The sequence below is a fragment of the Podarcis melisellensis genome (genome assembly GCF_964234715.1).
Source record: "Podarcis melisellensis genome assembly, chromosome: 6".
NCBI lineage: Eukaryota > Metazoa > Chordata > Lepidosauria > Squamata > Lacertidae > Podarcis > Podarcis melisellensis.
The window spans coordinates 33,938,110-33,955,371 of record NC_138538.1 but is presented as its reverse complement, the minus strand read 5'-3'; the positions used below and the strand labels follow the sequence as shown (position 1 = coordinate 33,955,371).

The 17,262-nt window shown below is 42.3% G+C and overlaps 2 protein-coding genes across 5 annotated transcripts in view; both read right to left on the bottom strand.

Annotated features, from left to right (window-relative positions):
* LOC309372174 (uncharacterized protein) overlaps positions 1-17,262 on the bottom strand; it is a gene marked incomplete at its 3' end in the record, with an annotated part of 317,646 nt that overhangs the window by 137,790 nt on the left and 162,594 nt on the right. The gene's annotated exons all lie outside the window — the stretch shown is intronic.
* The window catches only part of SYT6 (synaptotagmin 6), a 131,413-nt gene that overhangs the window by 107,643 nt on the left and 6,508 nt on the right, over positions 1-17,262 (bottom strand). For 2 of the 4 annotated variants that reach the window (XM_081915251.1, XM_081915252.1), the window contains exon 1: positions 3,678-3,909. The exons of the other annotated variants lie outside the window; for them this stretch is intronic. The gene's annotated coding sequence lies outside the window, so the exon portion shown is untranslated. Of the gene's footprint in view, positions 1-3,677; positions 3,910-17,262 lie in introns of those variants that run through there. 4 annotated transcript variants of the gene reach the window in all.

The window sequence follows — 17,262 nt, the reverse complement described above, 5'->3', positions numbered from 1 at the left end:
CCTGAGGTGGTCTACATGGTTCTCCTCCTGCCCATTTCATCCTCCCAACCTGTGAGGTATGTTAGGCTGAGAGAAGCTGACTGACCCAAGAGCTTCATGGCTGAGTGAAGATTTGAACTCATGTTTTCCAGACCCTAATCCAGCACTCTACCCACTGCGTTGACACAATTTCTCGCTTTTGTCACTGATTCTAACCAGTTCTGCTCCAACAGGTGGACTTCATACATGCACTAGTCTTGTTGGGGCTCTTAAAGAAGCCATCTATACAGACACCCTTATCTTGTTGATGAGTGGCTTTGTTTCAGTGCCCTAAACCTTGTGGGGGCTGCCTGTTTCTCATTCTCCTTCCTGATCCCTGCAGCTGCCTGACTGTCCCACCTCCTGGCAGCTCCACATCACTTTGGATGAGCTGAGCTGAGCTGAGATGACCTGGGTGGATCCGGGGCAGTCAACTCAATCCAGCCTGAGCCTGAAGCGGCCTATTTCAGTCTGGGATCCAGGTTTGGGCCAAAGCTAGGATACAGCCCTATTGCTGGTCTGTACAGATTTACTGTCTTTGCAATTAGAGGGAATTATTACTATGAATTCATTAATGCCTCAGTACTATACAATTTGTGACTCAGGATCAATGATTTCAGTTCTTTCCAGTACTGTACCTCAATACAAGATCTAATGGGGTTTAGCCACCAAAACTCACTCTTTCTTTCTTTCTTTCTTTCTTTCTTTCTTTCTTTCTTTCTTTCATTCCCAGCACCAAGCCTGGGAACCTAACCCCAATCCTACACCCCAGAGTTATATGAAAGCTGGAAAGAACTTTTGGTTGTCCAGAGTTATTTGTCCTTGAAGGGCTTTTTTGTGCCTTTAACAGGTGTGTGGCAGGTTGAAATCCCGAGTAAAGCTTTTCCTGGCCTGGCAAGGAGGTGAATTATGTGGAAAGCTGTCACGTTGCTATGAAAGGCACCAAACCATTGCTAAGAAAGAAGAGACAGGAAAGATGATGAGCCTCAAAGGTGTAATTTAGGAAAGACAGGGGGCAGCCCTCACAACACCTGTGATTACTCCTCAAGAGCACTTGTCTTTCTGGTGCAAAACTCTATTATAATAAATGCCTTAGGGGTGTATAGGTTTCTGTTGTTTCTAAACAGAGAGTCCCCATTTATCCTGCATTGCTAACATTGCTATAGCTCTTACACTGATTTTTCTTTTGATACTGTACTGAAGAAATCTTTAAAACACACTGGGTTTGTTTTTTAATGGCCTAACTGAAGACCTATCAGTATGACTGCAGTCTGGGAGAAAAGGTCAACCAACCAGGCCATGTTGAGCAGCCAAGTACAATGCCCATAGTGATAAGGCATCCTAGGGGTAAGGCATTCACGGTATGTCTTCATCAGATTTAACTGATCCTTCATCCTGTCTGTCAAATTCAAGAATCTCCAAGGTCCTAAGAAGTCAGGGTTGGCCCAAGACATTTTGGTGTTTGAGGTGGAGCAGCAAATGGTTCCCGCCTCTCCAAAGTAAGGTGTAACATCAGCTAAATTGTTTTGTCACCTGAGACAGAAAATTCTACAAGTGTTTTGTAATAATACTACTGACAACTTGTCCATTTGCTGCCTTTTCATGTCTCCCATAATCAGCTATCTGAGGTGACTTCGTCCCTTTGCCTAACTGTAGGGCCGGCACCGTGAAAAGTACTCACTGGGTCAGTAGAGTGATCAGGTGTCTAGAGAAAAACAGCACATCAGTTCCTTTAGAAAGAGTGCAGAAGAAGACGTGTCAGCAAGTGAAGTTTTTCTTACCACTGACTGCTAAAATCCCATCTTCTGCACAGCTAATAAAAGGTGCAGGAGCCCTGCCCTCCTCTGCTACTGTTCTCTCTAGGGAACAGCAGCATCATTATTTAAACTGGCTTTTTGCCATCCATTGATGGGGGAAAGGCTCCACCGTCCATGGGAACTGGGGGTGGCACTTTCCTTAATCCCTTGTTGCATCTCAAGCCCTTAAGTGAAGAATCATCATTGTGTGCCCTGGTAATGCTCTTTGTCTGTGAAGCAGAGCTGGAGCTGTCACTTGAGCTCAGCTGGATGAGCGAGGAGGAGGCTCTGTTCCTGTGTTGTTTGGTATGCCTTTTGTCTCCATTAGCTTGCAAAAAAAGGAGAGGTCTCACCCTTAGAATGTAATGCACAGCAACCATTTTCACAGGCATGCATAAGTCTCTGATCCCAGAGATTTTGCAGGCAAATGGCAAGCACCTTCTTCCCCCCCCCACCCCCACCCCCCGCTGCCTCTCCACCAATGACCCAAGTCACAGAATGCCATGCACCATAAAATCCCATTAAACCAAACAGCTACAGTGATCAGGTTCAACGCTCGGGTCAGGTAATTCTGGGTCATGCATCTGACAGAAGAGCTGCACCACTTGATGGGGGAGGAGGAGGGGGGAAGGAAATTTAAGAAAGCGATTGATGGACTGGTCTATTGATTCAGTTTAAAGTGCAGATCTGCATCTCCTTCCAAGTTTACGAAGAAGAGGTGGGGGGGTTTTACATGGTCAGATTCCTAAGCACTTAGAACAGCGTAGAATTTTTTGCACTTCACCTGGGGAACAAACACCCTGGATTCCGTCCAGAGCAATATCCTGAAGACCGCTTGTGCTAAGAGCTGGGCTCCTGGCACCCAGCCTGCCGTGCTGGCTGCTCAGTTTTCTACAATGTTGTCAAACACTAACATGCTGTAGCATAACAAATGGAACTCAATTTCAAGGTAGCACCAATTAGCATCCGCTGGCTTCCATGCGCTTACCACTCCCGAGAGAGTTATCTCCAGCCCATGTGAAATCTCTTCCACAATAGCTCCCCCCTTCCTCCCCGCTTCTCAGTCCCAACAGGATATGATTTTGCAGTGTTTAAGTATAATTAAGCAGAGAGTGTGCAACAGACAAAGCCCTATCTTTCCCCAACCTAGATTACGATTATTATTGTTGGCGATTATATCCATGAGTTCAACAAAGCAAAAGGATTAGATCTCTTAAATAAGCAAGTTGGGGGCTTCCAAAATTCCCAGATAGAAATTACACTGATCTCAGGGTCTGATATGGAATTGCGGCGGGGGTGGGAGGTGGGGTGGGGAGAGTAGAAACATCAGAGCTTGGCAGTGCGAGAAGGCACACAAAGAAGGCAAAAAGAGAAGTAGTACAGGATAACACCCAGAAATGTAAACAGCGAAAACATTAAAGCGGAGGGGGGTATATGAAAGGAAGCATGGACTCAAACAGAAAGTTAAATGAGCAATCATATGGAGAAATGAGATTAACAGGCTCACATGTGCACATCAATCTATCTGTGACGAGAATTACACACACGCTGCTCCAGCAGTAGTTTTGCGAAGCAAAAAAAGATGCTAAAGAGCAAACATCTGCAAAGAGGGGAAATCAGCAGCTTGTCAGTTGCATTCTGCAAAACAATGGAGAAAGCCTTTGCTCTGGTTCGAAGAAGTAGGCATAAGCACATGCTGGGTGTCTCTGCCTCGGTGAAAAATATCTGAAAGCAAAAATCCACGTCTCAGCCCCAAAGCTGCATCAGCTTCTGAGGCACAGTCAGCAAAGGGAAGGAGAGGATTCTTATCAGCATGAAAGGGAAACAGAAATAAAGAAAGCAACTTTGTGAGCTTTCACTTACCAGGCAGGCTTCTGTTCCCGAGCCCAGCTCTCTGGCACCTTCCTCAGTCTGCTCCACATATGCAATTAGCAGCAGAGATAGGGACTGTGTGTTTCTATGGAGTTTGAGATTCTGTTCCTCGACTAGGCATGAGGTGACTGCAGCTACACTGGAGTCGGCTCAGAGGTCCACATGCACAAAAAGTCTACAAATCTGATCAGCCTCTCTGTACACTGCCTAGGGAGTGATGCAGCCAGCCAGCTTTCAGCTCACAACTGGGCATAAACGCGCATGCACACACATTTCTGTGTGTGCAAATGATTTACACAAGCTCACTACCTGTTTTCAGCCCAGTACTTCTATTTTGTCTTGACACTCGCACAGATATTTCTGTAAGTTAGGCAATAAAATAATAATAAAAATAATAAATAATAATAATAAAATAATAAAGAACTGCTGCATTTAGAAGCATAATGTTGGGTACTGGAATTGTGCATTCATACCATTTTTTGAGAGGACTTGATTGATAGCTTTTACACACAGCCAGTTTCCGAAGACACCTTCAGACATGTGCTGATTATATCAGAAGCCACATTATTGGCTCTAAATACTGTTTAACACTTTTAACATGTTTATACTGCATACCTCTCCCGGTTACTCACTTGTCATAAGTCATCATTTTATACACTTATTTCTAAAAATATAATTCCCTACAACTAACCCTACAGGTCCCATTAGTGGCTTCATTCTACTAATGTATTACAGTGGTACCTCAGTTTATGAACTTAATCTGTTCCCAAAGACCATTCTTAAACTGAAACTGTTCTTAAACTGAGGCGCGCTTTCCCTAATGAGGCCTCCCGCCACCGGTGCCCTTCCACCGTTCAGATTCCGTTCTTAGACTGAGGTAAAGTTCTCAAACTGGGACACTATTTCGGGTTTTGCGGAGTTCGTAAACCGAATCATTCTTAAACAGGACAGTTCTTAAACCTAGGTACCACAGTACGCCTTTTGTGGTCTTACAAATAAGTTCTTTTAATGGTATGACTTGCAAGTATGTAACTAATTTCCATCCAAGACAGTCCACAAAACTTGAACCTGAACAGCAAAAAGGAAAGTCATGTATATTAGCCAAATCATTTTTTGGCTCTACTGCATCCCCTGACCTCAATTTTATGCAACTCATGAGGGCTGCCAAAGCTCCCTCATTTTCCTATCCCATCCATTTCCTCCTTATTTCTCCTGGCTTTTAAAAGTGTGCTTTCCTTCTATGTAGTATCAGAAATTGAAGGGTTCCCCACCAGATTGTATGATTTCTAGAAAATAAGCTGTCTGAGAGCAAATTGTTGGCCTTGGCGGAGGTGTGAGTGTGTGTAAACTCAGAAAGGAATTATTTTCACATGTTTGCCTCAGCAGTAGCTGTATTGGTCTTTTGTACTAAAATGAAGCTCCATACATTTACTTGACAGAAACCCCAACAAACCTAGTGAGTCTGACTACTGAGTAGCTGTTCATAGCTGCTGTTCCATTACAGGTGTATGTAGCAACATGTTGTTGACTCATTAATAGTGAATCTCTATTTATATTTGTATTTATATTGGACTTTATCAGTAGTTCTGTGGTGTTGCCCCCAAGGCTCCCACATTATTGCCTCCACACTGCCCATTCCATAGGCCATGTTCCAGCCATCTCCAATTCCCCTCCCTTGCCCCAACTCCCAGTGTAAGTTAGTTGTGCTAAAATTCACTATTTTAGCTTTTATATTCAGACTGTGGTTACTGTGCTATCCCAATGAACTCTGGCTTCTCAAATCCTAGTCCAACCACTGTAGAGTGTGTTCAACTGATGAAACCACAGCATTGGCTCCTATATATGATTGCAGACCAATAATCATGGGTGTCAATTTAAACCTCAAGTGGGAAAGTGCAATGTTCAGAAAAAAGACTTTGGGGAGCCTTTATGAACCCTGCAGCTGCAATGCCACAGGGCATAAGGACTGTGCTTGCAGAGGATATTAACAGAAAGTCATTAACTCAGCTCAGTCCACCCAGAAATGACTGTCTTGTTCTGCAAACAAGCTGATTCACTTTTAATACTGCAAAAATCAACTTCCCTCCACTGGTCAGAACAAACCTTAATATAGCTCTTGAAAATAGCGCCTAGCTGGCATTTCAGGGTGATCCCTAAAAGGAAATTCCAGCATTCGGTCCTGGAAGAGTGAAACGGAAACACGCCATAAATAGAGTGAATGGTAATGAGGCAACATCTTTGGGCATTCCAGTGCTGGGGGGAGCAACTCACAAGACCAAACTAGCACATTGAGATTATGGGACAATCCATGCAGCATTTGGTGTGTGTAAACTTAAGCATGTTTGTTACATGCGGCTGGTTACCCCACAAAAATTAAGCAGGTTCACATTAAAATGCAAGCCAAAGCAAATTTCTCCCCTTCTTTCTCTTGCAGGAACACAGCCACAAATCCCTGGGGAAAGGCCTACCAAAAAAAGCACTGCTTTTTACACATTGAAGACCTATGGAGGGGGTGAAGAGCTTTTTGTAGCTTCAGTAATCATGCAAGCCAATTTCACCTGAGGACATTTTTGGCTGGGCACTGGGCACCTTTTAGAGCATAGTTGGGGATCCTTTGTCTAATTTTATGCAGTTTTGGCTTGAGATGGGCAACTCTGTCAAGTTCACTTTCTCTCAGTTTCTCACTTTTCCAGTCTTAAATTTGGTCCATATGTTCACATCACTTTGCAAACTTCTTCTTTTTTTAAGTCCCTGTGAAAATTCAGCATTTTAGTGCAAATTTCTCCAAATATACGTTTGTTTGTAATGCGTCTAAGTATACATATATTTGCAAAGCAATGTTTCCTAAATACATTATTTTCACTAGTATATACACACTTTACCCAAGTATATGCATTTTGTACTTATTACGTGGTGGGAGATCTGCATTGCAAAGTTTAGAAAAGCCTGAATTTCGGAAAATGGCTGTTTCAGTTTGTGTACTGTTTCAGGAAGTGTGAATTGGGTAGTTTCACTTTTGAATACAAACTGAATTGGCCTACTTTGGCCCTCTGCAAGTGAACAGTCTGGACCTTTGGCAATACTGTTCTGTCCCTTTCCCAGCAGCCCACTGGTGGTCAGGAAAAGAGAGACAGAAGAGATTTTCAGAGAGAGGAGGGGGTGGACCTCCCACTGTTTGCTCTGAGCCCTCCTACTCCTGGCTGGAGCTCTGTTCACAGCCGAAATGCAGCCCCTGACAGATCTCTCCCCCCCCCCTCTCTCTCTCACACACACCAGGGAATGCAGTCCTTGGCAAAACAAAATGTTGCCAGCCCCTGTTTTAGAGCCTTTCTTGTAAGGTAAAGCTCTGAGCCTAGCAGTGTGCCTAGCATTGCACGAGGCATCCAAACTGCAACAGGAGATGCAGCAATAAAGTGTGAAATCAATAGACAATTATTGTCGGTACAGAAGCCGCCTATCAATCCAGAGCCTGACTTTGGCCACTGAAGAGAGCAATAGGAGTGTAAAAGAAACTTAAATGACCACAGAACAGCTCCATTCTGGGTAGTTTTATAGCAGGACCACGTCTGCACATATCAGACCCCCAGAGAGTAGCTCATTATCTGGAATGGAAGCAGGTACCTAATCAGAATGTAAAAGCTGGTGCTCAGATCAATCAGCATTTCCCATCAGTGCTCTTGGCAATGCCTCAGGAAATGGGCCTCACACACCGTGGCAGCTACATACCAAATGCTACATATGTGACTGATGACAAAGGAAACAGGCTGGCTTTTTGAACCATCCTTCAGAGACATCGTGGAATGGAGACAGGGCAAGGAACAAGCATCCCCGAGGTCTCCTTTACATACCAAGTACATTTCCATGTTTGAAATATCAGAATGAATTTCCCTTTACATTTTTCTGGAGGTAATTTGTAAGTATACTGTGCAGCCACGATTATCCATTCATGTTACCTGCTATGTTTTGGATGCTTCTGATATTAGATTTAAGGACACACACATCACATCCAGAGTATGCCTACAGTGGAGGTTTATAAAATTATGAATGCAGTGAAGAAAAAGAATAAAGAGAAGTTCTCTCTCACACACACACCCCTCAAATAATACTAGAACTCAGGGTCACCCAGTAAAACCGAATGGCAGAAGATTCAGGAGTGACAAAAGGGTGTACTTTTTTGCACGAAACGTAAGTAATTTATGGAACTTGCCAGTGCAAGATGTCCTAAGGGCATGGTAATTTAGATGCTTGTGAAAGGGGGTTCATGGAGGGTAATTCTAGCAAGATATGCAACCTCAATGTTCAAAAGCAGCATTCTGCTGAATATATCAGTTGCTAGCTAGCAACAAAGGAGAGCATTATTGCCTTCATGCCCTGCTCGTGGGTTCCCTGGCGGCATGCGATGGCCACTCTGGGAAGCAGCATCCCCACCTAATCATCTGATTGGCCACCATGGGAACAGAAGGGCTCTTCTTAGGGAAGCCTCATTTCTACAGCTTTGTCCCATGCAAACAGTAGTGTTTAGAAGTGGGACCCATAAGCGCAGGACCAATGGTATGGGTCCCACCCACCAGTGCTTGAATTAGAGAGTGGGAGGTCCAGCCACCTATACTTTGTGATGCCCCAGCTACTGTTTTAGAAGGCTCTGGGGACATAATTTGTCACTACACACTGTTGGAATAAGTAACAACACCGACTGTGCAGAGAGAAAAACTGCCACTAAATAGTCCCCCACACACACACTTTCTGTATAACAATCCTGAGTTGTTTATCGTAGTTTCTCTTTCATTTTCCTCACTGGTTTGAGTTGTATTCAGAAACACCTGGTGCTATTAAGTAGAAGATTCAGTTTAACATTTACAGCCTTTTCTCTCTTCAACGTGGTCAGCCAAAATGTACTCTGAAACGCACACAGTATGGCTACGCTATAGTCAAGGAATGATATCCAAATTACTATACAGAAGACGCAAAGTGGACTATAGTCCATGTCAAGAGCTTCTGCTGTAATAAACTTGCCCGTCTTTAGGGTGCCACAAGATCCTTTGGCTTGGACCCAGAGCTGCACTCAGTGTTCTTTCACTGGTGCTGGGTGAAGAGGGCAGGGAAGCAATCCTTTCCCTCATGTCTCCTGAAGGTCTGCTCTAGATAGTTGAGGGATCTTCCAGAGCAGCAATGAAGTGATACAGTGAGGGAAGCGGGAATCTGAGACGTTCACCCCCACCACCTTATCTCCAACAGAAAGGTCCACTGGATCTCAGTGAAGGGAAGAAGCTTTTCCATTTGTGAAACAGGCAGTCTGGATTCCATCACACAATATAGCTCCATCACAGTTTTTTGCCTGGGGAACATCATCTCCTCCTGAAATGCTGAGCCTAAGGCTAAAATGAATCAGAATGATTCACTTTGATGGTCTAATGCCATTCATCCCAGGCCTGCTGCTTCGCTTGTCAAAACTAAATCCCCAAAGATAGAGCATATCATGTGCTGTGCCAGTACATCTGGCCCTACAGGATATGGTGAAATCTGGCTAGACATAAGACTGTAATACTACAGAGAAAGAAGTATATGGGGCTATGAGGAGGGGGTTGAGGGTTCAGATTGTTGCTTGACATGCTATTTTACATCACAGTTTCGGAAGGTTTGCAATTGTATGCCTGTAATGGGAAATTATGGATGGATCCTTGCCACAACAGTCTGCAATCTAGGCTGAGAAAAGAATGCTCACTTGGCCTTTGCTGATCATTATGTTATAGTGGCCTTCCGTCAACCTTGATCACCTGGACTCTTCAGAAAAGAAATTTAATCTACTTGTGCTTTTTATTTTAAAAAACAACAACCAGCTTTACCCCCTGAAGATGGATGGAAGAAAGCTGCATGAAAGTGAAATTAATTTCTGCCTCTGGCATAAATTACACCATCTAGACATTTGGAAGAGCCAGTCTTCTGAGCTGCCCTCTGGCATTATGTCTTTATGTCCACATGGCATGACTCAACTAGACAGATCACTACTAGGCTACTTGTATTCAAGGTTCATGCAAGTTAGAGAAGACAGCACTAGAGGAGGCACAACTTTAACCAGAAAGCATTGCGTGATCAAGATGGTAGAGAGCAGCTATTCCTGTTTTGCAGTGTGCTGTAAATGTTGGTGTTCTGCAGGCATTGTATGTTGACAATAGAATAATACATTGTGCTATAAAGCAGGGTGGGGCACCATTCCTGGGCTAAGCAGAGCCACCATTGTCATAGATGAAATAGTGACATTATAAGAGGTGAAATGGGACATAAAGGAGGATATGAAGGTCAAATTGGGGGTGATTTTCCTGTAAGCAATCTAGAGGCTTTCTATCCAGACACCACATAGCAGATGTGTCCACACAAAACAAAAACTAAGCATTTGAAAAAGAAAAGGTGGTCAGCAAGGGGAATGACAGAGGCCCTAAGGAAGAGGGAGAAGGTAACCCAAGGCATCTGGGCAGTCACCAGGAAAGTAGCAGAAACAACATTCTTTGCCCGATTGTACTGCACTGGCTACCAATTAGTTTCAGGGCTCAATTCAGGTTTTGACCTCCAAAGCCTTTTGAAGTTCAGAAGCTCAATACTTCAAGGATCACCTCTTTCAACAAGAACCAACCCAGACCCTGCAATCATCTGAGGCCCTTCTCTGTGTGCCTCCTCCATGGGAGGTCCAGAGGGTGGCAACCTGAGAATGGGCCTTCTTGCTGATGCCTCTCTGCTTGTGGAATGCTCCCCCTCAGGGAAGCCCACCTGGCACCATCTTCATCCATTGTTAGACGCTAGGCAAAAAAGAAAAAAAGAAAATTACCTCAATTTTTAAATATTTGTGGCCGCTTTTGTAGGGCAAGATCTGAAAGTCTTTTATTTTGTAAAGGTGTGGGGCTTCTAAGGTTTTTATTGACTGTATCTGTTTTTAGTATTTTTATGGTGTCTGTAATTTGATTCACGTCATTTTCATGATTCAAGCAACTTAATAATAGTAGGTAAAGGGGATGGTTAAATCCAGTCAAAGGTGACTATGGGGTTGGGGCACTCATCTCGCTTTCAGGTCGAGGGAGCCAGCGTTTGTCCACAGACAGCTTTCTGGGTCATGTGGTCAGCATGACTAAACTGCTTCTGGCGCAATGGGACACCGTGACAGAAACCAGAGTGCACGGAAATGCGGTTTACCTTCCCGCTGGAGTGGTACCTATTTATCTACTTGCACTGGCACGTTTTCGAACTGCTAGGTTGGCAGGAGCTGGAGACAGAGCAACGGGAGCTCACCCCATAGTGGGGATTCAAACCGCCAACCTTCTGATCAGCAACCCCAAGAGAGCTAACAGTAGAGTAGTTTAACAAGAATGACAATTAAAAGTCTCTGTCTCTCTTTCTGAAATGAATACTAATAGACAGAAACAAGAAGTGGGTTTGTGCTTGAAAAGGTGCTCGTGACGAAAACAAATTCCTGGGCCAAGTGCCCTTTTCTTTCATTCTAAGTGTAGGTCTTCTCCACTAGGCCATCATGCCAAACACTTGGCTGTACTTGGTGGATACTGGGGATCTAGTCAAAACACACACACAGCAGCCCCCATAAGGCTATAAAAATGGTGTCTATAGAGTCATGTCAGGAATTTACAAGCTCTCACAGCTGTAACTGAAACAGATACCTTTTTTATTAGTGCAAAGAACATTATTCCATGACTCTGATCCATTGATTTGTGTATGATACTACAACACAAGGAATCGCTGAATCAGCACGCAAGCCTACAAATTTAACACAGGAATAATTGACCCTAGTTCCAAGCTAGTAATTGGGGCCACATTATATTAAGTGGTTCGTGAAATACAGCTTTAGCATTAGTTAATTCCCTCTGCAACATGCTTGCCGAAATGTTTATATCAATAACTTTCTCCCATTAAGTGCTTTATTTTGCTAATTGACTTAATTATCTGTTTAGAATAACTAGCAACAGCTTGACACTTACCTAATCTAAACATTGCTGCTGTAGAATCCACTAGAAAAATACCGCAGCAAAATTAAGGTGTCATAGGCAACAAAACTGGAATCTGCAGTAGCACTTTCCATAATATTGTAAATTCCTTTTGGCCTTTTTTCTTCTGGTTGTTGTTGTTCTATGCTAAGAAGGCTCATGATGAAGTATGAGCCTTACAATGAAGTAAAGTTCTTATAACTGTGAATTTTTGCCCCATAGTCCACACAGTGGTTTTTCAAATTAGTTTCACACCCCGAATTTCACGTGTAGGCAGAAGTAACGTCATAAGATCAGGACTGCTGGACCACTGTTTGCTTAATATTCTTTTCTAAATATTTTTATTGGTTGTCTTAGATGCATAACAACTATGTTTAGTAGTCAACTAAACATAATCATAACACCCCTCCCCCCCTCCATAATCTTGCCAGCTACCAGATAAGTATTCCTGTCTTTGTAATATTCATTCCTGTTTTAGTTTTTCTACAGGATTCCTCCATCTTTTCCTTTCAGGGTTGTTTGGAAGTATCCATCCACAGCAAAGTCCTCACCTGCAATTGCAGTATCAAGAAGTATACATGGTCACAACATCAAGATTTGTAGCGATGGCGCTGGTAACATATTGCGCTTTATTTTGATAATTCGCACAACCCAGTCCTAAACGTATCACATGGAACTGAGTCCTATTTCACAATATCAATGGGACTGATGCCCAAGTAATTTATTTAGACTGGGCATGAACCCATACCACTGCTTCAGGGCAATCCAAAGGTATTAGCAAATGCTGCATCCAAGCTACCCTAATTTTGGTACCTTATGCTCAATTTAGTCTTCATACAGGACTGCCAGTTCAGCACTTAAAATTGCAGTGATGAGTCTGGTGAGGCTTGTAAGCTTCTAAAACAGATCAATAAATTCAGAAACTGAAAACACCTTTTGATTTATTCCTTGGTTAATAGATTTGCCCCAAATATATCAAACTCCACTGAGTGAAATGGCTCAATACCTATTGTTATTAGAGACACAGTCAATCTTATCTCCACAACAACAGGTAGCCCATTAGACATAGACCTGCCAGCTGCTGTTGCTCCATTATGGCACCAACCATTTTTTTAATTACAGTCTGGAGTTTATCATCTTTGCTGTGTGTGGTGCAACCTTTCATGCAGCAGTGAGGTCTGATTCACTTTACACACAGAGTTGCCTCTCGCTCGGTTGCCTGCTTCAGAGAATCAATGACAAATTGCTATGCATGGGCTTAAGTAAGCAGCAGGGGCTACTATTTCCATAGCAAACGGTAAGCTGCACAGCCATTCAATAAGGCAACAACCTATATAGCAAGCTGAAGCAACATGCTGCATGCAAGAGAGGTTAGTCTGAAATCCTGGCCAGTGCCACAGGTTTCCACTGAAGGTGTAAATAAGAGAGCCCTTTTTAATAGAATAGGTGGCTTATAAAGACAAAGGCACACTCCCACATACACCCAAGGCTCCCGGAATTTCTAACTATGGGCTTAATGATTAACCTTTGGTAAGCCACTTCCCCATCTGTAAAATGGGAATGACGTCAGCTACTTTACATGAGGTCTGGGAGGATAAGGGTACTTAAGCTTTTGTTTTTGTTTTTTTTATAAATTTTTATTAAGATTTTCACAAATTTTTAAAATAATACACAAAACATAAAACATAGAGAAAACATACAACACGTATAATTTCAGATCTTAATTTCTTATAACTTACTTTCCCGACTTCCTCATGCCTCCCCTTTCTGTATTCTCATGTCTAATTAATTGGTCAGCAAATCCTTCCCTTATTTTCAATTTAGTTTTGTTAACCCTCATTTTCTTTAATCATAACCATTGTTGCTATTTAACCCCTAACTTTCTCATCCAGCATCAATCTAACATTCGCTAATTTTTGAATATTTCTTTAGATAGTCTTTAAATTTTTTCCAATCCTCTTCCGCCGTTTCTCTTCCCTGGTCTCGGATTCTGCTTGTCATCTCCGCCAAAGTCATATAGTCCATCACCTTCATCTGCCATTCTTCCACGGTGGGTAGCTCTTGTGTCTTCCAGTACTTTGCAATAAGTATTCTTGCTGCTGTTGTAGCATACACAAAAAATGTTCTATCCTTCTTTAACACCAATTGGCCGACTATGCCCAGGAGAAAGGCCTCTGGCTTCTTATGGAAAGTATACCTAAGTATCTTTTTTAGTTCATTATAAATCATTTCCCAAAAAACCTTAATCCTTGGGCACGTCCACCAAAGATGAAAGAATGTTCCTTCCATTTCTTTACATTTCCAACATTTATTATCGGGCAAGTGATAGATTTTTGCAAGTTTGACTGGGGTCATGTACCACCTGTAAATCATTTTCATTATATTTTCTCTTAAAGCATTACATGCTGTAAATTTCATCCCGGTGGTCCATAACTTTTCCCAGTCAACAAACATAATGTCATGACCAATATCTTGTGCCCACTTAATCATTGCCGACTTGACCGTTTCATCTTGTGTATTCCATTTCAACAGCAAATTATACATTCTTGACAAATTCTTAGTACTGGGCTCTAACAATTCAGTCTCTAGTTTTGATTTTTCCACCTGGAAGCCTATTTTCCTGTCCATTTTAAAGACTTCCATTATCTGGCAGTAGTGAAGCCAGTCCCTCACCTTCCCTTTTAACTTCTCAAAACTTTGCAGTTTCAATCTGTCTCCCTCTTGTTCCAAAATTTCCCAATATCTCGGCCAATTAACTTCCATATTCAGTTTTTTAATGGCTTTTGCTTCCATTGACGACAACCACCAAGGGTACTTAAGCTTTTGATGCCAGTTCCGTTCTCCAAAGTTCTTTAAATGCTGATGCTTTTTGTCTTCAGGGTTTATGCACAATTACTTTTCTTCTGCATTTTCCAGGCAGAGGTCCGCACTTTAACACTCTTGTGTCTTTTTTGTGTTTTTTGCTCTGAGCTTTCTCTGTGAAAACCCACTCTTTAAAGCTGAACCGGAGCAAACGTCAATTTGGGTTTTATGCGGATTGATGTTTGCTCTAAGCAAAAAGATAAAATAAAAATCACAGATTGTGCCTGGGAAGAGTGGAGGAAAGGTAACTGTGTATATTTAATTTTATTGTGTACTATCATATTTGAATGGATTATTGAATATTACTTTATTTGATATAAGTTGTTTATGTTTTTATTATGACATTTTTGTATTGGACCAGATTGTTATAAGGTTGTGATCTTTGTTGTTTCTTCAGTTTGTAAGCTGCCTTGTGTATAGTAATATAGAAAGGTGGTGTACAAATTAAAAGTATAATGATGATGATGATGATGATCCCTCAGTTGTGCTTTTCTGGTTTGGTGCTGTATATTTTAGACCATTTTGTGCTTTCTATTTAATGGAAAGATACTAACACATTTAACATATAAAAATAACAGTGGCAACAACATTTCACATTAATATGAGAAGAATATGCCCACCGATCAGCCAGTGCTTAGCACATCCTGAAAAGGACAGCTTTCACATTGCTGCTGCTTCTGTTTTAAAAAGCATCCTATGTTATACATCATATTGTATTTCAAAAATCTGCTACAGGTTAATTGGAACTTGCACTGATGACCAAGCTGTGTTTTCTTTCTTTGTTCCACAATATGCATTAGAAAGCACCTTCCAGCCCAAAGTGCATTGATGTGCACATCCAGTTGCATCACTGATAGCACACATCTGATAACAGACCACTGATGTAAACCTCGCGCCCCCCCCCCCGCCCGCCTGGTTTCTCTTTCTTGCAGCCTGTTATCAGAGGCAGCTTATTCTTGCTGCAATAAGCAGCTTGGATGTGACAAGTCCATATTCAATCCCACCCAACATTCTTGGCCTCCCTGATGTTCTGGCAGTGAGTGTCACAAGCAAACAGCATGTATTTTGCTCAAAACCTGTTACCTCGCCATTTCACTGGGTGTCGTTTGCTTTTGTGTTTTGACAAAGAGCAGACTGAGTGTTCACTTTGCCTGCATTGCACCAACTGCTATTTTAACATACCTCGGTTTTCCTTTCATCTTTTCCCTGAAAAGTGGCTCAAGCTCTCAGAATTTCCTTCTGCTCAACTCCACCCTAGCCTGCAATGCATGATCACTTGTTCTTTCCTGATTTCATTGACTTCCACCTCCCAGAAGCCCCAGGAGAAGGAAACACTAAAGGGCTGTTAAGGCTGTTCAAAAGCTTGTGTCTGGACATTCTTGGTTCTGCCGCTTCCTGTCCATGCACCCCATAATTAGCCTGTCTCTCCCACCACTCCCCCACCTCCTCCTTCCCTTTGCCTTGGGCAAGTTCAGCTTACAGTGAACTCCTTTCCCAAGCCTCTTTTTCCCCTTGAAGGCTATTCAGTCTTTCTTCCTATTCCCTGCCTATGTTTGCATGATCACAGTTCTTCCCAGACATAACGCCACCTATGCCAGTTATATCCAGCGGCACTCCCTGATAGCAGCATTTTCAAGGGTAGCCTATGGTGCAGTTCATCAGTTCATCAAAGCTTAAACTTGCCTAGAGTTGGCTTTCTGGCTAGCACCAGCTTTGTATTCGATGATTTAGTTCTTCACGTTTGTATCAAAAACAAACCCTTAATTAGGAATATCAGTGGGTTATCAAGTGCCAAATAGTCTGTCTCAGTGGTGTTCTCTTCTTGCAGTTGCTATGTGTTTTTAAAATGTACTTCATTATGCAGAGAGATGTAGATCAGTGTGCAAAACCCATGCTACCAGATACCCCAAATTAATGACAGAAAGTGAACCGCTAAGAAAACAGGCACAAATGAATAGGCTGTTACTTTTTTAAAAAAAACCCTCACAACTAATGGATAAAGGCAGATGTGGGAAAGGCAGTGTGACAGCAGCTGCCATGGAGTAGGGATGTTTGAGAAATTTAATCTTTTCAAATTCCTATATGAAATTACCTGATCCACACACCTCAGACTAATTTACAAATTGGAACTTTGCTACCTCCCAATTTTGCGCTTCTCCGGATATTGTGACCCAGTTCTAGGCAGTATGAATGCATCAAATACACTTTTTTATTTTAAAAATTGTGGATTAAATACAGAATTGTGGGTAAAGACAAGTGAAAGTGGCATGGACCAGAAACTAACAGATGCATGGAGTTCACTCAGAAGTTGTCCTCAGTGTATTGTATTGTTTTGTGCTGCACTGAATTGATTTCATGAGGTTATCTGGGGATGTACCACATTGTTATGTTATTGGCGGGTAGGTGTTTAAAATCAGTGTAGGCCAAAATAGCAAACCAGTAAACCTGCAGGAATCATGAGATTATACAATCGAATATCATGTGTTTTCACTATCAAGCCACATCAAACATGTTTAACTGAAGTCAGTGAAAATGAGTAAATAGTTTGCCTCTCCTCTAACCATGTTATATTATAGTGGGGAACACTTGCTCCTTTAAAAAAAAAGATATGACTACTCCATTTCAAGCACAGGCTTGGATCCAGAGCTATGTGAGGGAAAGTCCAGTTGGACAATCTGACATTTTTTCTGCCTCTTCCTTCCTGACTCCCACCTCAATTTTCCTACTGA